Source organism: Lepidochelys kempii, chromosome 2 (assembly GCF_965140265.1).
Source record: "Lepidochelys kempii isolate rLepKem1 chromosome 2, rLepKem1.hap2, whole genome shotgun sequence".
NCBI lineage: Eukaryota > Metazoa > Chordata > Testudines > Cheloniidae > Lepidochelys > Lepidochelys kempii.
Genome location: NC_133257.1, coordinates 54,951,013 through 54,975,675, shown reverse-complemented (window position 1 = coordinate 54,975,675; position 24,663 = coordinate 54,951,013). Strand labels below are relative to the sequence as shown.

The window sequence follows — 24,663 nt, the reverse complement described above, 5'->3', positions numbered from 1 at the left end:
CTCATTAGGTTGGAAACATAAGCTCATGTGTACACTTCTAAAGGAATGAAGTAGGGAACTTTCACACTCTTGCAAACCTGAGTAAGAGCCAGGAGGAGAGCCATATTCCTCCTTAAGGCTGGAAGGAGAGGCGCTCTATTGTGCACACTAGGAGGTGAGTAACAGTGGAATGCTCTTCCTGCACACTTAGCTTGACACTGGGGAAAACATAGGTATATTATAATGTATATACCAGGTACACAAGGTGAACTTCTAGACCTGGCAATGTAGATGATGTGTAATGTGCTTACAAACTCTCTATACCTTTCTAATTATATAATTCAGACTTATTTGTGTTGAAGTATTCTTAAATATGACTTGTGAGTCAAAGTCAAGACACCTTCTTTGTGAATGTCTAAGGTGATTTTTCACATCAACACTGAAGTTAACTGAATATATGCACTGTAAGGATGACAGAAATTAGGTAACAGTGTAAACAGGTCATTCTGGTCTTTTTAATGTTAGTTATACATTTTGCATTAGGGCTGTGTGAATTACTTTAGTAACCTTAACTCTAATTTGGTGAGAATTTTTGTTTAGGATCTATAAGTGTTATGTATTAAAGGAAAAAATAATTAAAGAACATTTTCCTCAGTTATGGATTATGAACTCTGTCCTTGTTAGAGCACAGAGAGCTTTTTAAATCATGAGGGCCATCACAACTTCTGTTTAAAAAATTGTCCTAACACAAACTTATCTAGTAGGAATAGTTAGTGATCTGCCCTTCATTAGGTCTGATAAAGATCAGATGGTATGTGTACTTAGAGGTTGGCTTTTTTTTAAGGTTGTGTCTGAGTGTCGCATCAGTTAATCATTTCACCAGTGGACTTTCCTATCTTTCCTTCTAGTATTGGAGAGGCCGTGCTTCACAAAGTGGATTTAACAAAATGTCTTGATTTCTACTTTGAATAGATATAAACCCTTGAAAAGGCCCTAATTTTTTTTTCCTTTTGATACCAACATATTAGGTCTGTTAGAGTTCTGAAGAATTATTTTAAAATACTCTAGTTATCTTTGTGTGTTTCTTGGGATTGTCACTTGAGGATTAAATTAAAGCTCATTTTACCAGAATTGTGGCAGCAATGATAACCAGTCTCAGGTCAGTTTCACCCCTTGAGGGGAGCAACTTGGAGTCATTACATGCTTTTACAAAGCACTAATGCCTGGGTTGATCACATGGGACTCTCACATCAACTTGGCTGTAGTATAAAAGATTGTTTCCTGTTCGCTGTCCATATCTTTACTCTCTTCTCTTTGTCTTTGAGTCTGTGTTTCATATATCTAACTATCTTGTTGTGTTACCATATTGCCACTTGTGCTTTTCTGCTTTAGACAGGATTTTCTATAGCAATGCCCACATTTCAGCACTGTCATTAATAAGTTTATAGCTTGACCATTAAAAATTCAACTTGGATTGAAACCAGTATTTTAAAAAAAGAAATAATTATGTAAAAAGAATGTTGTTTGATTTTTGTTTTTACAACTGACATTCTTGGGAACCACTTTCAGTTTGTTGAAATGGAGAAAACAGAAGTGAAAATGAAAATAATAAATGATGGGCTTTATTTCTCTTTCCAGTCTAGTTCTTTAATATAGTACTGTTTTAAAAGGAATAAACTTAATAGAAAAAATGCTTCAAAATAACATTTAAGGTTGTGACAAAATAACAATGGAAATTCCACATTTCTCCTGCCTTCCTCTGTTCACTTTTCTTAGTTGAGGCTTCTGAGAAGTGCATCATTTTAATCAGTGTCCGTATACTAGAGACTTTACAGCGATGCTTCGGATGAGGAAAAGGCTCTGAGACTATTCTGTTACATGGATGCCCTCCTTGTGGGAATGGAGAGAGGGAAAATTTCAGTCCTGATAGTATGTTGGGTATATCTGCAGTTTATTATATAATCAAATAATGAGTGCCATAGACTTGCATTCAATTCCCGAGCTACTAAAGATAAACTACATTATCTGTTTTTCTTATATAGATGTTGGAGAGTTGTGATGGGCAACTCCTCCTCCTCCCAAGAGTCTTCACTTTTAGAATTGCACAAGAATCAATCCTGACTTCATCCCTTTTCAATATTTATATGAGACTTCTTGGACAATTAGTTAAGTGCTACAGGCTCCAGGGCCATCAATACACTGCCAACACCTAGCTTTAAGTCTTAGTTCCAATGGATCTAGTCACAGATGAAGATATGATTCTTGTCTTGACCCAGCATACTCTAAAACTGAATGAGCAAGGTAGAAAGGTTTTGTTTTTGTTTCGCTTTAAGTTTAATTGAAAAATTGTTCGATGCAAAAAATCCCAACCAACCAACCAACCAACCAAAGAAAACAACTCACCACCCAAAGTCCAGACAAACACATAAAACCCTACAACATTTTGAGTATTTTGTACTCACATACCCTTTCCATTTTTACTGGATCCTAGGTTGTCTGGTGGGGCTGCTCAGATATAGGTTCTTCACCACAAACCTCCCCAAATAATTTCCTTCCTCTGAAAGTTGTCTTTGATTATTTGTTGCATCCTATCTAGCCATTTTAGCTGCCATGGTGATAGACTTCAATAGTAACTGATTTTACTTAAATATATGTGGAATCTTTACAATAGGATAAATTAATCTTTTCATTTTAATCTTTATAGTTCTTCTTTGAGTGATTGCACATGTGCATTCCACTCTAAGTGTGTGCAGACCCTGAGCACAGTCATCAGAAAATTTTCCCTCAGTGGTATCCACCACGGCAGCTCAAATGCCTTCTGGTGCCGCGCGCTTATAGCGCTGGCATAAAGAACCTAGCTGATCCTGCACCCCATCAGTTCCTTCTTATCGCCTCTGACAGTTGCTAGAACTGTTATCCTTGCTTTGGCAAGCTCTCTGTGGTTTTGTCTTTTGTGTATTTGTACACAGTCACTTATTTCTAAATAGTTTTAGTCAGTTTTAGTATAAGTTTGTAACTTACTGAGTTAATGGAGTTTTTGTTCATTAGCCGGTGCCAAGGCATGCCTTGGTCATCAGGCTTCAAGCCCGCTCTTTCTGCAACAAGGATGAGTGATCTGCACTCAATCTGCCTGAAGTGCCAGAGAGAATCTCACAAGGAGGACTGCTGCCAGATCTGCAGAGACTTTAAGCCTTGCACAAAGAAGGACCGGGAGACCAGGCTGAGTTTTTTGCTCATGGAGGTGGCACTGAGACCTCCATCTGAGCTAGGCCAATCTGACTGCACAGAATGCCTCGGCATTGGTAAGGAATGCTGTTCCTACTGTATTAGAGTCCCAGCACCATTCACCCTCCACAGTGCCTAGGAAAAGGTACAAAAAATAGCTAGTCAAGAGGGGACGATCTCCAGCACTGAAGACGGCCAGGCATGAGGATCAGAGTAGAGTGCAACCTAAGTCAGGGCACTCCTCTGTCTCAGTATTGTAGAAGTCCGCATCGTTGACTCAGGCATCCATGCAAGCACCATCGAGTCTGGTACCAGATGAGTCTACATTTGTGATATAGTGTGGTACCTACATTATCTCAGTGCCAACCATGCCAGAGGCATTCGCTGCTTCCAGAGACCTTCTATCACTATTGGTTCTGGTATGACTGGCAGTACAAAAGTCAGCTGTATCAGTGCTGGTGAAAAGGAAGGAACCCACTGGTTCTGGTCATTGTTCAGTACCAGGCCCTTCAGTACCGTCTTCACCATGGCACCCAGTCTCTGACACTGGTGGAATCTGTACATCCATGGTCACTGGATAGAGGCGTTGTCTTCTGAGTCGGAGGTCTAGTCTTACTCCTCTTGTTCGAGGAGTCATCCCCGCTGCTCCCCCAGACACTCCTACCCTGCCATGTACCTGGCACAGGGATACCATTGAGTGCATGGTCAGGTCATCATTGGGGACCTATGCTAGTCCAGTGGCTGTTTTTGAACCCATGGGGTTTTGCCCCAGTTTCCGGAGCTTACTCTAGGTGCTCCTATTCGGTGGCCTCAGAACGAAGGGCATCACCATCCCATCCAACTGCAACTGGGCCAGACTCATGTACTGAGCCTGGCACAGAATTACAGGAGACAGCTCAATGGGATCCTGCCAGGTTGAAAGAAAGGAAGTGTGTCCACAAGCGGTGCTGTCCACTTCCTCCTCCCCTGATGAGGCTGTTTCAGAAGCAGCTGTCACACACCCCCAGATGACTATAAGGCTCACCAAGAGTTGTTGAAAAGGGTGGCCTTAAATCTGGGCATACAGGTGGAGGTAATGAAAGGATCCTCCCAGAGCTTAGTTGACATTTTAGCTGTTGCGGGCACTTCAAGGGTGACCCTGCCTCTCAATGAGGCCATTATGGACCCTGTTAAAGCCTTGGGGCAGACTCCTGCATCCCTCCCATTTCAAAAAGGGGTGAGCAAAAGTACTTTGTTGCTGCCTAGAGTTATGAGTTCTTGTACACCCAGGAGCCCTGGTAGTATCCGCTGCCAGTGAAAGAGAACTACAGGTCATCAGAGTGAAACCCCAAAAGCAAAGGACTCCAAAAAATTTGATTTATTTAGTAGAAAAGTTTATTCTACTAGGGGGTTACAACTCAGGATTAGAAACCAGCAGGCGCTGCTGGGCAGATATGATTTCAACATGTGGGACTCCAAGCAGAAGTTCAAGGACTTGCTCCCACAAGAGGCCAGGCAAGAGTTCTCTTCATTGGTGGATGAGGGAAAATCAGTAGGGAGGGCATTCTTGCAAGCTGCTTTGGATGCATCTGACTTGGTGGCCAGGTCCATGGCTTTGGCAGTGGCTATGTGCAGGCTTCATGGCTTCAGTCCACAGGTCTCCCGCAGGAGGTCCAGCAAACCTTTCAGCACCTACCTTTTGAGGGAGTTTTTCAGACCAGACTGATGTAAAACTTCATGGGTTAAAAGACTCCAGGGAGACCCTTAAGTCTCCTTGGTTAGTACACTTGGTTTGTACACACCAGCAACTTCAAGGAAGCACAACAGGCCCCAACAGCTTGTTTGATATTCTATCCAGCAGGATCTATAGAGAAAAGAAGCAGGGATTTTAGATATAGGCCAGCACCCCTTCTACCTCTACGTCAAAGCCTGCCCCACCCAGACATCCAGGGGGTTCTAAACAGACGTTTTGATGGGACACGCGAGGACTCTGTACCAGTTCCCACGATGCCAGGCTCTGTTTCTCCTTTGTTTACAAACCCTTAGTGCAGGGCCTTGTATCACCACGGACCTTTGGGTAATGAGCATGGTGGAAGTGGGATATACCCTCCAGTTTATTTCCACTCCTCCTTCCTCCCCTCTGTCCCCGGGGACCCCTCTCGTGAAGAACTTCTGGTCCAAGAGGTTCAATTTCTCCTTTGGGTGGGAGTTGTGGAAGAGGTTCCTTAGAATGCCATAAGGCTCTACTCCCATTATTTCCAATCCCAAAAGCCAAGGGAGGTCTCACTAATTCTAGACCTGTGCAAACTTAACAGCTATCTCAAGAAAATAAAGTTCCACATGGTCACCCTGGCATCCATTATTCCCTCCCTGGATCCCGAGGACTGGTACACTACCCTCGATTTAAGACTCATTTTTTCATATTTAGATGTACCAAGATCACAGAAGTTTCCTCAGATCTGTAGTGAACCACTCCCATTACCAATTCATCATCATCCTGTTCGGCCCGTCTGCAGCTCCACTGGTGTTTACAAAATGTGTGGTGGTAGCGGCAGTCTTCCTGAGGATGTTAGGGGTACAGGTCTACCCTTATCTAGATGACTGGGTAATCAAGGGCTGGTCCATGGCTCAGATAGCATCCAGCATTCAACTCATCCAGTCGTCGTTTGAGGCCCTAGTCCTTCTTATAAATGGGGAGAAATCTACCCTCACTCTGGTGCAGAGGATAGAGTTTATTGGAGTTATGTTCGACTCTACTCAGGCCAGGACCTACCTCCCAGAGGGACATTTCCAGTCAATCACATTCCTGATAACACACCTCAAAAGTCATCCCATCACAACAGCCCAAAATTGAATGAGGCTTTTAGGGCACATGGCTTCATGCACTTACGTGGTACAACATACCAGGTTACACCTCAGGCCCCTCCAGACATGGCTGGCCTCAGTGTACTCCCCAAACCGCCACCATCTGGACACTACGCTCACAGTATCTCCGTAGGGTCCTTGTCTCCCTCAAGGTGGTTGAAACCTTTCACTGTTTGTGCAGGCGTTCCTTTTATATGCCCTCACTTGACAATGGCTATAGTCGCAGGCGCAAAATGAGCTGGTAGGTCACCTCAGCAGGACTTCCTCCAGTCACCATGTGTGGTCCCTTTGCCCAGATGTGGTGAGGGGTGTTTTCGAGCAGTGGTGGATTCCCCAGATAGACCAATTTGCAATTCAGTACAATGGAAAGTGTCATCAATTCTGCTCCCTACATGGCCACAGTCTGGTGTCTATCATGGATGCCTTTGTGCTATCATGGACAAAACACCTTTACTATGCTTTCCCTCCCATCCCGCTCTTGCATGGAGTGCTGTTAAACATCAAGCGGGACCGAGACTGGGTCATTCTGATAGCCCTAGCATGGCCCTGTCAACACTGGTTCGCCACTCTGTTAGGCTTCTCAGTAGTGATCCCAATCCCACTTCCATTACACCCAGACCTGATGTCTAAGGGTCACGGTTGGCTGCTCCATGTGAACCTGAGCTCCCTTCCCTAACAGTGTGGAAGCTCCATGACTAAATCCCAGAGAGCAGGCTTGCTTGGAGCAGGTTCATCAGGTCCTACTCGGTAATAGGAAGCCTCCACTACTTACTTTAAGCTACTTACTTTTCAAAATGGAAGTGGTGTTCTGTCTGGGCATCCCAACGTGGGGTCTCGCCCATGCGGTCATCCTTACAAGAAATTCTCAAGTATCTAGTACACCTGAAGCTGCAAGGCTCAGCTATCTCTTCTATCAATGTTCGCCTTGCAGCAATGTCAGCCTTCTGAACCTGGTTGGATAACCAGTCCTTGTTTCCACATAACATGTCTGTCCGATTCCTGAACGGCCTAGAAAGGCTTTACTCTCAAGTAAGAGAGCCTGTTCCTCCCTGGCACCTGAACTTGGTCTTATTAAGGCTCATGGGTCCTCCATTTAAACCATCGGCAATGTGCTTCTTAATGTACCTCTCCTGAAAAGCTGTTTTCTTAGGCCATGTCTACACTACACAGTTTTGTTGGCAAAAGGCAGCTTTTCTCAACAAAACAGTAGACTGTACACACTATGATGCTCCTTCCATCGACAAAACTCACCTGCTTTGCTGACTTGATGAGAGGCATAGAGCTTTTTATGGCAAAGTTAGATTGACAAAGCATCAGTGTAAACGCTGCATTTGTTACGTCACCGTAACTGGCCTGCAGGAGGTATCCCACAATGCCCACCATGACCGCTCTGCTCACTGTTTTGAACTCTGCTGCTTTGCATCCATGCACCCCTCTCCTCTCAAAGCTCCCCTTTCAAATTTTGAAACTGCTCAGTGTGGAGAACTCACATAGCTACTAGCCAGCTCAGCATGCTGGCTCTTGGCAGCAAACGCACTCCTGCCTGGACTACAGGGGAGGGTGGATCTCTTGGTCTGTGGGGAAAAAGAGGCTGTGGGAGAACTCAGAGGGAATCACGGAATCAAAACATTAATGTGGAATCCTGCTCTCCCGAGCACTAGGACTGCAGCAGCAGGCAGGCAGGACGAAGTGCTGCCTGGGCGGAGAGTGACTGCTTTTCTGTGCAGAGCCAGGGAGTGAGGCAGGGGCTGATGTTGGGGTGTCCCCATTCCTCTGCTGGTATACTGGTCTCCACTGAGCTGGGGTGGGGAAACAGGGGGACACCAGCTGTCAGTACACCAGCTTCTGCCTCAGGATTGGCTGCTTCCAGCTGCTGTCTGAACTTAAAGAGACAGCGTGCCAACACACTCACTCTCCCCCAACACACACACTTCCCCAACACTCTCTCTCTCACTCACACACACACATGCTCCCTCTCACGAACTCGTCCCTCCCCTCCCTCAGACACACGTACACAGTTCTGTGGGCTTCTTGTGTTAGTGTTCAGCCATGTCAGTTTGGGCATATTACCGAGTGCTACTTTTAAAAGTGGCTTCAAATTTGTTACTTTTTGGCGCACACAGCAATCATTACAAGGTTCATAGCACAGTGCAAACAAACAATTCCAGGCTCAGCACACTACAGCAGCACATGTTATTGTGGCTCATTGTTAATATGCTCCATCAAGGCATCCCCCAGCTGAATAACCCCCCATTGGGTTCCTTTTATACCCTTGTGTTCATAATGCACAGCACAATACTGAACAGCAGTGCAGGAACCATGCTTTCTGATGGGGATGGCTGGTTTGCAGGTTACCAGGGCACTTGAAAAGCAGCTGGCAATCTAGTAGGATGCCCATGGAATGATGGGATTGAGAAACCCTCATCATGTGATGCTGTACCTGCCCCATGAGGCATTGCAAACCCTTCCAAAAGCACCCTGCGTCCAGTTGCACAGTAAGATAGTTATCCACAGTGCACTGCTCTCTGTCAATGCAAGAGCTGCTGTTGTGGATGCACTCCACTGACACGAGGAGCATAGTGTGGACATGCAACAGCTGTTTAATTATCGTGGTGGCTGTATGTCAACATAACTTGTGTTGACAAAACTCTGTAGTGTAGCCATAGCCAAGGCCTGTGTGGCCATCACTTTGGCCAGAAGAGTCTCAGAGCCCCATGCCATCACATCTAGAATCTCTCTACAGACCTTTAAAAATAATGTGCAGTTACATCCTCACCCCAGTTTTCTCCCGAAAGTGGTTTTGCAATTTCATAGCAATCAAGCAATCTATCTTCCTGTCTTTTACCCAAAGCCGCATGCGAATAGGAAGAAACAGTGCCTTCACTCACTGGGCATTAGATGAGCCCTAGCTTTCTACACAGAAAGGACTTAAACCATTCAGAAAGTCCATCCAACTTGTTCATAGTGGTAGCAGGCAGGATGAATAGTCTCCCAGTCTCTTCACAGACAATTCTGTTCTGGATCACTGCATGCATTTGTACTTGTTGCAGTCAAGTGGGTGTTCTGCCTCTGACTACCCTGACTGCTCATTCCACAAACTTGAAAAATTCTTCAGCAGCATAACTAGCACAAATCCTAGCGCAGATTCAGGATATTTGTAAAGCAGTGACCTGGCCATCGGTGCACACATTCTCCTCCCACTATGCCATCACTCAGCAGTCCAGAGATGATTGGAAATTTGGTTGAGCTGTCCTGCAATCAGTGTGACCATGAACTCCAATCCCTCCACCTATTCAACTGCTTGGGAGTTACTTTGAGTGGAATGCATATGTGCAATCACTCGAAGAAGAAAATGGTGACTAAGATTCCATAACTGTTTTTCTTCATGATGTGTTGCATCATGACCCACCCTCCTGCCCTTGACATTGGAGTTTCCGGAAAGGAGGTGTGAGGTCAGCTGGGAGCTTTATATAGGTGCTATGAGCGTGACGTACCAGAGAGCACTTGAGCTGCCCCAACTGGTACCACTGAGGGAAAAATTTTCAGCAACTGTATTCAGGGCACACCCACACCCACCCACACACACACACCCACACCTAGAGTGGAATGGACATGTGCAACACATCTTGAAGAACAACACTTATGGAAGGTTAGTAACCATTTTTTAGATTTTTGACCAAATGCTAGGCAGCATGGACAGCTTAATATAAGAGACACTAACTGCTACCCAGGGCCTTCTGTTATAATTTAATATTAATGTTATAATATAAGCTTTTATACCCTAGAGACTGTTTTTATAGACCGAGTTGGCTTGACACATATTTTATTTGCATACCTTGGGGATCACTTGCCACTCTCCGGACAATTACAAATGGGATTTGAGATCACAGAAACCATTAATTTACAAAGCAGTGTGGGTAGTCAGGGAGGATGTATGAGTTTGTAGCGTTGAACATTGACCAGTTGGCAAACAAAAGATAGGGCTGAGCTGTCCACAGATGTATCATGAGGGACAAGATTAGCAAATATGGATTCTGAAGAGAAAGGACATGGACTGAGAAAGCTGTGTGTTTCAGAAGATGATAGAATGGGTCTGATTTAGGGAGACTAGAGTCAATTTTTTATTAATAGCTAGTGGCAAGGTCAAAAGATGAGGAGAAACATAAAATAGTATAAGATATTTATGTTGAGAGTTCCCAGAGATTAAATGAGATTATAAATGGGTAGGTCAGCAGCTGCTATAATTTATCCGTTCTTTATTTTCTGCAAGCAACATTATCCTCCTGTCCTGGACCCTACCTGATCACATTCAACCCTGGACTAAGCAGATGTAATTCCTATTAAAGTAAATAGTAACTGCAAGCTTATTCCATGGTTGAATTTAATCTATGGTTTTTAGAGACTTTAACCCCAACATACTGACCAAAGTGCTCCTATTTTAGGTGAGTAATAAAATGTACTTACAATAGATCCTGAGAGTTATGAACAATTCAGGAATGGAAATGATTGCAACTCTGAACAAAACGTTATGGCTGTTCTTTCAAAAGTTTACAGCTGAACATTGATTTATACAGCTTTGAAACTTTATTCTGCACAAGGAAAATGCTGCCTTTAACTATCGTAATTTAAATGAAAGAAGCACAGAAACAGTTTCCTTACCTTGTCAAATCTTTTTTAAACTTTCTTTTCATTTTTTTTAGTAGTTTACATTTAACACAGTACTGTACTGTATTTCCTTTTGATTGGGGTTTTTTTTTGGTCTCTGCTGCAGCTTGATTGCATACTTCCAGTTCCAGATGAGGTGTGTGGTTGACCAGTCTGTTTGTAACTCTTGGGCTCATAACTCTGAGGATCTACTGTACTGTGAATATGAAAATTTGACTAAGTTTGACAATTATTGTCCTGCTTGCTACTAGTAAGTAAATACGAAGCCAGCATTAGCTAAGTAGAAATGATGGGACCTTTGTTTAATTTTTCTGCCCCTTCTGTGGAAGGGAAGCACCAGAGTTAAATTTACCTGTATAATGACAGTTCACTGCAGTTGCTGCTGAGGATCTGCTGTGAAGCAACAGAAGAAATCAGTTCTGTCTTTGTCTGTTCTAGGGTGGGAGGAACAAATAGAAGAATGATTTTTTGTTTGTTTGTTTTTTAGTTGGGGCATAGTCTTGGGTATCAGAGTGTGTGTTTTAGTTTTGACACAACCACCTTCCTCTTAATGACTTTGATTTTTAGATATCAGAATCTCTACACAAAAAAAGTTGTATAGCTGAGTCAGTTCACAATAACATAAATGGAGCTATTATATACTTTCTTTTCTCAAGTTTTCTATTCAAATTATCACACTGCATTAATTTGAATGTTGTAATCAATCAGACTTCATATTTCTTGGAATCCATGTCTTTGTATTTTCTGATGTGCGTTTAAGTAAATGCAACATTATGGTTGAGAATATATCTTTTTTTTTTCTTTTCATATAGCATTACATTATTACATTTAGCTGTTTCTATATGAAATTGGCTAAAGAAAAACATTGTCTCTTTACACTGTGTTCTCACTGAATTTGTATTGAAACAAACAAAACATTGCTAATTCTAGTTGGTATTATGCAGTTTTATTACATATAATTGATATAATACGTGCTAACATATTACTTTTTCATTTCTGACTGCCAGACGGGCTCTCAAAATAAAACTTATTGACTAAACCCTGATTTTGACCTGACTTCAGCAACTAATCTCATTCCTTGTTTTTCTATCCTTATGGTACCCCTCCCCCCACAAAAAAATAATTATTAACATTTGAATTCAATGATTAGTCAGGTTCTTGGAGGGAAGTTTGTTTTTTATCTAGTTAATTAATTTGGGTAACATTCAGAACCTAGAACTTGCCTTTACTATTCTCTTTATTATACAAGCTTTTGTTGATTATTACAGTACTTGGGAAATAACATTAGCTTCTGTACTATAGGAATAGTTCTTCACTTGGGAAAAAAGAGAGATGTTCCAACTGATCCTGCAAAAACCAAGTACCAAATGATGCCTTTATATGAGTTGGATTTCCTTGCACCTCTTCTCTGTAGAGGATGACTTAACTGTACAAATATTAAACATCTCTTTCATTTCCATTATGGTAGCCATTAGGGGCCTAATTAGTTATGTAGTCCTTTATATCTGTACTCGGTGAATACAAAACTCTACCAAATCAGAATGATTGCTTTTTATGAGGTGTAAATGAATAAGCAAATGCAAATTAGTGGTAGGCTCCAAGTTTGTTGCAAACTGCTTATCTTCTTTAGAAATTTAACTGGTTGTTGGTAAACTTTAAGGCTTCAGTATCTTTGATATCCTTCAGTTTCTTTCTATACTGAGGGTGTATATCAGGAATAGACAATAGGCAGACTGCAGGCCAAATCTGGACCGCTAGATGCTTTTGAACGAATGATATAATAAAATTATATGACAGCTAATCAAAGGGGTGTGGGAACCTTGCAAAAGGGACAAGGATCCTACACTAAAGTACTTGGGGCGGGGGAGGGATAGCTCAGAGGTTTGAGCATTGGCCTGCTAAACCCAGGGTTGTGAGTTCAATCCTTGAGGGGGCCATTTAAGGATCTGGGGCAAAAATTGGGGATTGGTCCTGCTTTGAGCAGGGGGTTGGACTAGATGACCTCCTGAGGTCTTTTCCAACCCTGATAGTCTATGATTCTAAAGAGTTTTCAATCCAGAGTTTGAATGAAAGATAGTGAGAGCAAACTAAAGGGGGAAATAGGATAGATTTGGACTGGGTAATATAAATTATATGATGTGGTGACACAATGAGTTATGATTCATTAGTAAACAAATGTATTAATTTTATTCACTTCTTCTAGGCTTTGAGGCAGAAATTAGTTTAAGAAAGGATTTTGTATGGGGAAAAGATGGTTGCTTGGCAAACTGTCTTTGAATTGAATAGGAGTTAAAATTTGTCTTCATCAGTTTCCAAAAGCTATATCCTGAAGGAAACTGCATTACTAATACACTGTAGAACCTTCAGCCTCTAGTTCAGTCTAAAATTCTAATAAAAGTAAGAAATCTTCTTTCTGTTTTTTAGTAGTTGCTTGGGGCTACTCTTTCAAAAGTTTGATTTCTGTTTTATTTTGATAAATATTGTGTTGAGTGCTTAGAAAAATTAGAAGTGTAAAAATACATAGAAAACTGGCCCATAAAGCTTGATGGAGTAAGGAAAACGAGGATTATGACCTGTGGTAAAATTGATATTTTGGAATGGATCTCAAGATAACTTTTAAAGCCCTGATTTTATATGTATTATTCTCATTGCAAGTAAAACTAAGGATTCTACAATCCTGCGTAAATGGTCTAAGTGATCAGAAGCTAATGAAAAAATTGCTTATTTGGATGCTAAACTGCTGAAAGCTGACCAGATAATTAATGTAAGAGCCTTGGTAGTGAGTTGCTATATATTAACTTTTTTGTCATTTTTTAAATTATAGCTAAGCTTATTGAGTCTTTAGTTGCTTACTAAATTATTTTAATACTTTTGTGTCAAATTTATATATATATATAGCTTATTTAGTTATGTTTTTATTTTAAAATATACTAATGTTGTTGACTCTCAAAACAGTCCCTAAATTAGATTAATCACCATTCTTATTTCCTTCCCCCTAAACTATTTTCAGAAGAGTGGTTGCACTACATTTGAAAATTCAAATACAGTAAGAGCTACAAGAATGACTGAAGGTTTGAAAACCTACCTTATACTGAGACACTAACGAAACTCAATATATTTAGCTTGACAACAAGGAGGTTAAGAGGTGACTTGATCATAGTCTGTAGGTACCTACATTGGGAGAAGATATGATCAAGTTCTTTAATCTAGCAAAAGCATAACAAGATCAAATGACTTGAAGTGAAGCTAGACAAATTCAAACTTGAAATAAGGTGCTAATATTTTACAGAGCGTATATAAGCATTGGAACAAATTAGGTAGCGATCGGGGGTGGAAGGGGTTCTCTATCACTTGAATTCTCTAAAAGGTGTGCACTAGCTCAGCCAGGAGTTATGGATTTGATGCCGGTCTCATGTAGGAAGTCAGACTAAATTATCACAATACTCCCTTAAGTCTTAAAATCTATGAATCACTATATGATTTAAGTGGACCACAAAATGGCAGATCTGGAGAGAAGAAAGGTGAGTAATAAGGGGAAAGGTATCCCCAATATCAGATAGTCTACAAAGCCATTTTGCAGACTTCAATGCACGCTGCACTGAAGAATGAGGGAATGGCTGTAGCACCAGAGACTTTCTCTCTCTATATTAAGAATCCCCTCCTCAAAGGCAGGGCCTTTTCCAAGAAGACCTCATCTTCCCTTCAGAGTTGTCCTGCTAAGGAGTTTATAAAGCACATCTCCTTTCAAATATCACTGAAAATGCTTGGAATCTATAGGTTCACAAAAGCCTCCTCACTAAAATCTAGGTTAATATATAACTGAAATGGTTGTTGGGTGGAAGAGTTTTCAGGAAAGAACTGCATTAAAATATTTCCTGTTACAGACCAGGAGGGTAAACACAAAATTCCACACACAGGAACATCTTCCTCTTTCTCTGATGATTCTTCCCAAAGATATTAAAAAAAACAAAAAAACAAAAAACAAAAATCTACAGTGAAATCTTCAGAAGAGGGAGAGTTAAAGCTCAGATTTATGTTATGAGGACTGATTCTAATTTATTATCATCTAAGAGATTTCTTCCTCTTTTCCTGAAGACTGATTTGTGTTCTCTACACTGCAGATTGTACAATGGGGCTGATTGAGATGACCGTATGATAGTTTGTTGACACAATCTTCGACATACTCATCTTCTGCTAAATGAGATTTCTCTATGTTAGTCACCACAGATAATGATTCTTGTGTCCCTTGAAAACATAATGGTCTTGGAATGGCTACCTTGGAGAACAACGGGTCAGTTAATTGAGCTTCAGTAAATTATATTAGGTTTCAACTACAAGTTAGAAAATTTATCCTCAGCACTCATTTATACCAACTTCCTGACATTCTGTCACAGCCATCATCTTAAAAACCAGCAACAATAACAAACCCGAACCATCACCACCATCTAGATATAGAGCTGGACCTCTTTAGAACTTGTGACAAAAGTAGAAAATTCCTTTTGAAAGGTAGGCTTAAATCAGCAGCCATTGGCATGAGGGCCATATCCTGTACCGTATAGTTACTGCAGGTACCTCCTTAACTGGACCTTATGGTAGTGTCATTCTCAAAATGAAGCTAGAAAAGGAGACTATAAAGTAATTGAAATCTCTCAAATCTGCTTGTTCTCCTTCATGTGAAGAAACTCTCACGATGTTCCCAAAGTGTTTTGGGATTCTTGTATAGAGATTCTTGTATGCTAGGTAAGTGCTAACATATAATTATAATAATTGTTGCTTTCTTTGCCTCCGAGTATCTCTATTATGTAAAGCCAGGCCCAGTGAATGTGTAGTTTAGAGCTCTAGAATACTGATCAAGTTCTTAAGAAAATTCCTGGAAAAAGTGTGGAAAGATTTTTCTTTTTGTGATTCCTTCAGAGATTCAAGTTACATTTGAAAATTCCAAACTATCACCTGCTGACAATCATTAGGCCATTTTCTGCTACAGACTTCAGGAAATACTTCTCTAACTATTCCAGCTACAGGTCGGTCTTGGCTGTTCATGGGAAATAGTCAATAATAATGCTTAACCCACTATACAGCATATTCTAACTTCGAAGTGATTTACAAATATTAATCTTCACTTAAAAGTAAATTGTTCTATTCCTTTTTTACAGATGAAAGTACTAAAGCAGAAGGATTAAGGTGTACATATTAAAAAGTGCATACACAAAAGTATGCTTGCATTTCTGTATGTGTAAAACCTTACTCCTGGGGGAATTCTGTGCCAGCATGCAATGCAGAATTTGCACAAAATCAATGTTCGGGGCAGAATTTCATTTTCCCCCTACAGAATTGGTGTGAACGAACTTCTGGTCTCTATTAGGGTGCGGGCGGGCTGCAGTTCCCAGGTTTGTTGGTCCTGCTCGGTGACACGGTGCAGCTGGGATCCCGTGGGGAGAGGCAAGAGCAAGGCACTGCTGCTTTCTGGGAAGAGAGAGACTGAGAGTAAGGGGTCTGCAGAATTGGGGACGTGACTTGAGATGTACCAGGGGCAGCAGAACCCTTAAATTGTGCCCCCCTCCCCCACTATCCGCAGATACAGGTCTTCGTTGCCTGGCAGGACAGTAATGAAGTTGTGCAGAGCAAAGCCCGCGGCTGGGTTTTGGTGGGGAGAGGCGATGCAAGTCCCATGGCTGCGCTGTCGGGGGGGGTGGGGGGGGGCGGTGCGGGAGTGTCTGGCCCTGCAGCTGAACTCTGGGGGGAAGTTGGTGTGGGTGATTGGGCTGGGGGGGCATGCAGTCCCCTCCAGCACTCCCCAAATGCCCCCTCCCAATACATACACACTCCTCCAGCATCCCCCAATATCCTCTCCTAGTACTAGATCACTAAAAACTTGAGAATATTTCATTGTTGCATAAGTTTTTACTTAGTTCCATGTTATGCAGACTGGAGGCAGCATGCATGTGACCCTAAGAGGCCCTACTAGAAGTGCCTCCTGGAAAAGGGTTCACTGTCATATAACAGTGTGACCCAGAGCACCCAAGCATTCACACCCTACATGATAGTGTTGTAATCTTTGTATAAAATATGCCTTGTGATTTAAACCAGGCATGTCAGGGGGAGTTTGTGAACAGGTCTTTCCTAAAGAAAGGAATGTGGGTTTTCCTCAATTTACATATAAGCAGGAAACAGGACCATCAAGACAGCAGGGAAAGGAACAATTTGCCTTTTAGCAAACATCAGCGGAGGGGTGGGAAAGAGCATGGAGCTTACTTTACCATGAGACTCCATGTCACCTTCCTCACAGCTTGTATAAACTTTACTTTGAGGTGTAACCTTCAGAAGAATGAATTTCAAAGGGTCATGAGAGTTTAAAAAGAAATGCTGAAACCCCCAAGTTATCTCTTCCACCTAAGAAGACAAATGGTACAGCACTTCTGGGCATCTGAAAGAGAACCTCACCAAGGTGGGGATCAGCCACCATCTTGCTGGAAGACTGTGCGTGAGAAAAGCCATCTTGAACAAAGCCTGTACCTTAGAAAATTAAGATTTAGACTTTTAGGTGTGTGTTTTCACTTTTATTTGCTTGTAACCATTTCTAACTTCATCTCTCATACCTGAACTCACTTAAAAGCCTATCTTCTTTTTGTTAATAAACTTGATTTACTATTAAACTAAGCCAGTTAAAATATATTTGAATGAAAGTGAATGTTAACCCCAGCTAATAAGGCAAGCTGGTGGGTTTGTCCCTTTAAAGGAGAAAATGGATCTTATTACTTCTCTGAATGTTGCAGAAGTGGGCTGAACACTACTGAGCACAGTGGTTTGGAAATATTGGGACTGGGGGCGCGTTGGGGTCATCTGCTTACGTTAACAGGTCTGGTAAAGATAATAGCATGTCTCTAATAACTGCTGGCAGGTTGTTGGATTCAAAGTGATTGAATCAGAACAGGGAGCCACAAGTAGCAGAAGTATCTTGGAGAACTCAGGGTTATAAACCAGTGACACAATCTCTCACTGGTCTGAATTGCACCTCAGAATATGACAAACAGTGGCTTCTATCTGGCCTGAGAAACTGACTACACCTAATCCGTTGCTCTCATGGTATGTATCTGTAAAGAATATTGTGTAAGGTATCAGCTGAAAGCTTATATCATACTGGTCATCATAATCATTGTGTGATGTATGTATGGGTAACAATTGAAAAGTCATATGGGTATACTGAAAATATGTTTAAACCAAACATACCAGGCAGGGTCGATAGACAAGGTTTTCCTAGACAAAGGAATGTTGATTTACCTGTCTGTCTATGTCTCTGGTGTAAATTGAGCATGATAAAAGCCAACACCAAGTAAGCTTTGTTTGCATGCTAAGTCAACAGGAAAAGTCAGCAGGGGAGAAGAACTTTGGCTAGGGATAAACTTCAAAAGAATACACATTAAAGGTTTTCTGGATTATAAGAAGAAGGGGACCGAACTTCTGGGTTATATATCACTGAGTGAACAAAGTAGTCAGAGCCTTCCATATCAATGATTGGTGGATCCCCAGCCATGTGGGCTAGTGACTCTGAGATGTGGATTTAGGTGGGAAACCGCCTAAGAAAAGACTGTAGCTGCTTAAGTTTTAGTCACTAGAAAGCAAGTTATACTTTTGTTTTATCTGTAGCAATTTGCTGTTTCTGTTTGATTTGGTTAGTATCACTTAAATCTTTATTCACTTTTAATAAACGTATTCTTGGTTTTTCTATATATTTATCTCAGTTCTGTAATATTAAAGTGTGAATCCTCAGCTAAGCTAACAGGCTGCTGTGTATATTGTCTCTTTGGAGACAGCAGATTTGGTAATTTCTGAGAGTGTCCAGTGGCAGGGGCTGAATACTGCAGTGGAAGGCACTTTCACAAGGTTCAGGAACTGTGGTGCACCAAGTGTTACCTTGCATCTGATGAAGTGAGTTGTAACTCACGAAAGCTTATGCTCTAATAAATTGGTTAGTCTCTAAGGTGCCACAAGTACTCCTTTTCTTTTTGCGAATACAGACTAACACGGCTGTTACTCTGAAACAAGTGTTACCTGTAAGGCAAAGTAAAGGCTGTTAATGTCCCAAAGAGTTTTTTTGGCAAGCTAACCAACTGGGATATCAGGGAGTTATTACTCAGTTTAGTACCAGCAAATCTCTCTTTTGCTAAGACAGAGGGATAACAAGGTCACAGTTCTGGATGCCCTGAAAAAGTCACATTGGTCTTGTAGTTAAGGCAGATATGAGGTCAAATTTCTCTTCCTGACTCTGCAAGTGACTTGCTGCTATGATCTTGACAAATCACTTAACCCCTCCATGCCTAAATTCTCCAATATGAAAATAGGAATAATATATTTAATATTCTTTTTATAATGGTTTGAGATCTTTGGATGAAAGTTTCTAGGTAAGTGCAGGATAGAAATAATAGTAATTATGTCTGTACAGTCATCCTCTTGGAAATACATTTTTGTGGCTTTGCTACTTTCACTTCCTATCTTTAAGGGAAGTATTGGTGTCAACATCATCATAAGCCAATACCCTAGCAGATTGTTCCTGATTTTAAGAATATATTTAAAGCTTTCTCATAATGGAGAAAAAATTACATATAAATAACATTTCTATTTTTATGTATGAAATTAATATTTCACTCACAAACATGAATCACTTGATGTAATTGGCCTTGTTATTTACAGTTGAAAATACATCATTCTGTATTGTAATTTAGTGGCTGTTTTTGTAAACAGTACTTCTATGTATGACATCACTGGCATTTAACTGGCTACTAATAAAAACATAAACATTCCTTTTTGTAAGCCTATATTACAGGTTTCTGTGCATTATATTTCATCATATGGCCTATCACAAATTTTTATAGTTCAGTACGCTGCAAAAACATTGCATTGCATTACCTTGAAAAAAACAGTGTGTTAGCAGTACTTTAGGAACACTGTAACATAATACATTTTAAGATTGCTAGGATTTAAGAAAAAAAATTAAGCAGGGGACCTGAAAGTAGGGTTTAAATAATTTATCAGATACCAACCAGCTAAAGGATTCTAGGTAGAGGTTGATAATTAAAATGAGGCTGATATGGAGATTCCTAGGGTAAGATTCAGGGATAATACCCTTGTGAAAAACACAAAATGGGGAGGACCCTGCTATTTCTACCATATCCTCTGGCTATTACGTATCTTACAAATGTGAAGCTCTCTACTCCTTCTAACTGCTGAGAAGGAGAAGCTTTTTGTATCTCACCTTCCCCACCTTTCAGAGCCTCCTGGCTGCTGAGGGAAATAAGTCTCTGCTACTCTACCTGTCCCTTAGTATCTGCTTATTGTGTTCTTCTCCTCACTGAGTAACTCAAGTATTTGCCTCTGCTGCTGCTCATATGTTTGCCAAGCTGTGGCTACATTAATTTTTTTTTAATATGTTGCTGCTTGGTAAAGCTGTGAATTATAGTAGAAGCACTGGACCTGTCTGACTGCAGTCCAGAAGTTAAAACAGTATATCAGTTTACACTTGGTTCACTGCAACCATAAAGCCTAGATTTTTTTTTTTTTTTGGCATATAAAACTGATATTGTAGGTCCCCTCACTCATCAGGCCAAGTGAATGAGTGAATTTTTTCAAGCCTAAAATAAATTTTCTGTTTAGCTTTTTTGGTTTTTAAATTTGTCATAGTTTAAATTGTTTGTTTGTTTGTTTTTAAATACTGTTACCTGTGGCAACCTGGATTGATGTAGTCAAACATGAAGGGATGAAGATTTTGAAGCGGAGTCCATTCCTATGGAATAAAACCAAAGATGGAAAATGTAGTTGTAGCCGTATACTCTGGCTCTTTAGTACTAATTACAAATATGACTAATATATCTGTCATAGTTTCCATGTTTAAGTTGCTCATTTTGGTAAACTGGTTTAGCTACACTTTGAGAATAAGGTAAATAAGTACTTGTAGCTTAGTATTTATTGTTACATGGCTAAAGTATGTAGAATCCCTGCTGTACAGCAGTCTCTTGTCAATCAGTTATATTTAAATATTTATTCTTGTTCAGACTCATCTTTCCTAAGCCATCATTGCTCCTTTGCAGGGTACTTACTGATTTTCAGAATAACTCCTTGAGCACATATAGCAATGTGCAGTCATTTGGAATAAGTAATTTTAAAAAGCAATATAAAATCCCAGTTCTTTTGTTCTTCTACTCTTCACAAGTGGTAATATAGAAAAGGTATATTAAGTCAAATCTTTTGGGATTTATGTTGTATTCAATGGATAGTTTATTTGATGTTTGAATAAATGTTTGCCTCTGCGTGCCTTGGTTGATTATGATTTTCTTGCATATTTATGAAAGCTTTTCTATAACTGCTGTTTTGCATTTTGTTTTAGGTAGGCACAAGATTCATTTGTTAGCAGATCAGTATTTCTGTGTTGTTGCTTTTTTCATTTTGCATTTAAAAAGAAATAGTAGTGATCATCTAGAGAGATGTGATCTCTTACTTACCTTTTTGGCTGCCAGTCTGTTAATATTAACTAGCTTAAATGTTGGCATGTTTTCTCTAAAATTACTTCTTAGTGCACAATTCTCTTCCCCTCTTCTCCACATTTTTGAGGAGGAAAATCAGTTTTTTCATATAATTGTTTAAGGTTCAAATGAAAATATAAGAAATCTTTTAATCCCTCTGATTTCTCAAATAAAGAATTACTATAGACGGAAAAAAGTTAATGTTTTTCAATACAGATGTGATAAATCCACATTTTTGATATTTTCTGAAACACCAAATACCAAGCTTATATCTTGTTAGAAAACAGAATATTTAATAAATTTATTCAGAGGCTTCCCCTCCCCCACACTCTTCACTGTTGTATCTGAGTATGACACAGAGGTCCTCTGGGGCCAACTGCCTAAAGGATCACGGTTCTTCACAAGCAACTGCAGTCTCAGACCTGACAAACTCACTACATCTAATACACTTCCATAGTATTTATCCGAAAAGGTAGTATGTGAGGTCTCTACTGAAAGCTTGTGACTTATCAATACTCATAATCAGTGTGAGATGTATGTATGGGTAATATGTAAGGAATAATGTAAGTATATTGAAAATTATGCCCTGATGATCTTGTAATGAAAGCAAGTCACCAGGGAATAATATGTGTTGGTGATGGCCCATTCAAGCAGGAGAAGTCACCCTTCCCTGGCTAGCTGATTATGTAATGTATTGCTCAATTGTCTTTGCACCAACCCATAAAAGCCAATGGAAAACCATCAAAGACAAAGTAAACACTTTGAAACCACTTGGAAGTGAAAAGGAACAATGTGACAGTGAGGGGATTGCCCTATCTATGAATAAAGACAAAATACGGGATTGAGTATATCAAAGGCTGGAGAGAGAGACTCTGGATCCATTCATTGAGGAGTTACTGTGCTGAGTGGTAATGCTTCTTGAAAGACTGGAACCTAGCTCCTTGGTGCTAGCAAGTGCTGCAAAAGGCTGAACTTTGGGGTGAGAATCTACTTTATTAAATAGTAAAGATAACTATTAATAAATTTAGACCCCCTGTTTGCATTTTAATGTTTTGGATCATTTGTAATAATTTATTTCCATCAATCATATTTATTTCTATTTGAATCTCCATCTTGCTCTCCATGTCTGTTTATATAATACATTGCAGTGGAAAGGTCCATCAACAAACTATGAAAAGGAATCCGTTGACACACGTTGTGCAGGTTACTGGAAGAACTGTAAAGTTCATTGAGGGATCTGAACTTTTTTTTCCATAGAGTGAACACATGGTCTGTACACCAATTTGATCCAAGACTAACGAGGTCTCATTCTGAGCCTGTAGAAGGGGGTTACATAAGCACAAGAGGCCATCTGACCTAGCAATTTTAGGAAGCTTCTTATCAAATTTGAAGGATGAACCTTCAAGTTGGAAATTAATTTGGTAAATGTTGAGAAACTGTTCTTTAGAAAGAAAGGCTCTTGCTGCTTTGGGGTCCAGAAGCTCACCAGTGAATTCAGTAGTCTGGGTCGGAACCAGATTTACTTTATTTAAATTGATAATTAGTCCAAAAATTTTTTTCTGCTAAAGTTCCCCTTATTAACCAGTCATCTAGATAAGGATTACGTGTATTTCTTGATGGTAAAGGTGGGCAACAAAAACTGATAGACACTTTGTGAAGACTTAAGGTGCCATCAAGAGTCTGAACAGGAGAACCAGTAATGTTTGCCTACCACTGCAAAACAGAGAATCTGTACATGAAAGTAAGCGTCTTGCAAGTTCAGGGTACTGAACCAATCCAAATGATCTAGAGAGGGGTATGACAGAAATGAGTGTTATGAAAAATCTAATGTAATTGACAAATGTACACATTTAGTTACCTTAGGTTGAGAATCTGTCTCCAATCCTCCTCCTTTTTTGGAATCAGTATGTATGGAGAACAAAATACCCTCTTCACAAAGTGGGGAGGAACTATCTCTATCATACTCCATTGTAAGATTGAGTCTTTCTCCTTTGCATGACAACCTTGTAAGAGTGGTCCCTGAAGAGGGGTGGTGAGGAGGAATGGACTGGAATGGACTATATGGCGTAACCATCTTGAATGACTTGAAGAACCCATTGGTTTGTAGTTATTCCAGACCAAGCCTTTTTTGAAGAAGGAGAGTCAGAAACTAAAAAGGTGTGTGTATGTGTGTGTGCGGGGGGGAGGGGGGGCAGTATAGATGTATGTAGACTGGTTCTACAAACTCAACTGTATCCTCAAAATGATTTCTTTTGAGAGTGACCAAAAGAAAGGAGGAATTTAATAGATTTTCTATTCTAGAATCTTTGTCTACTGTGTTTAAAGGAAGATTTCTGGTGGAAGAAGTAGCCAGCAGTGAAGGGTTGAGGTTTCTGTTTATTAGAAAATTGGGATTGTGATGCTGAGCCAGAAAGGGTTAAGCAATTTGCAGGCTTAAATGACCCAAATTCAACCTTTAAAGACATATTAGGAAAGTATGTAAATTAGGGCTATTCTTTATAAATAGCTAACAAAGCTATGTTAGATAGTCTGGAGCTTTGAAATGTACACTTGTATTGTTAAAGAAATGGAAGATGAACGTGTCTCTGTTTACCTATATATTGTTAGAGGCTAACAATGTAACCAGATGGTTCCTGTCTGTCTGTTACTGTATTCTATAGATTCAGAGATCAAAAGGGGATATTAACATTAAGATGTAAGATGGGTGTAGTAATATAATTGTGTACATATTTCTTTGAAGTTTGTAGTAAACTGTCTATGAAGTGCCTAATGAATAATTACCTTATGATGATGAATGCAACTGTGTATACATAGGAGATAAGAGGTTTTACTTCAAAGCCATAATTCTTCATCCAAGGAATACTTGCTTTCAAGAGGCTATCGATAGCTTGCTAGAGATCTATAAAAGAACTCTAGGACCCTGATCCTATATCTCAGATTGCTTAAGCTTCATCAGGGGAAGTTCGAGTTGCAAGACTGAGGTCTCCAGCTCCAGTCTGGATTACCCTGATATTAGACATAAACTGCCTATTTTGGACTATAATCTGATGAACTGATTCTGGAAAGAACTTTTTGCAACTCTAAAGCTCACCATTTCTCCCATGAAACTGACCTATGAACTTTTATTCATGTCTGTATGTACAATGATCTTTTAACCAGTACTGTCTCTTTTCTTTTTTTAATAAATCTTAGTTTAGTTAATAAGAATTGGCTGTAAGCATGTATTTGGGTAAGATCTGAAATATTCATTGACCTGGTGGGTAATGTGTCTGATATTTGGGATTGGTAGAACTTTATATATGATGAACAAGATTTTCGGTAATCCTCATCATATTTGACGTGGCTGTCTGGGTGGGAGCCCAAGGCTGGATTGTTTTAAGGGAGCTGTGTTTTTGGCTTCTGGGTAACCAGTAAGGTATTATAGAAGCTGTTTGGT

General features: G+C 40.2%; 1 long non-coding RNA gene across 1 annotated transcript in view; it reads left to right on the top strand.

Moving 5' to 3' along the window:
* The window catches only part of LOC140906590 (uncharacterized), a 68,228-nt gene that overhangs the window by 30,906 nt on the left and 12,659 nt on the right, over positions 1-24,663 (top strand). The gene's annotated exons all lie outside the window — the stretch shown is intronic.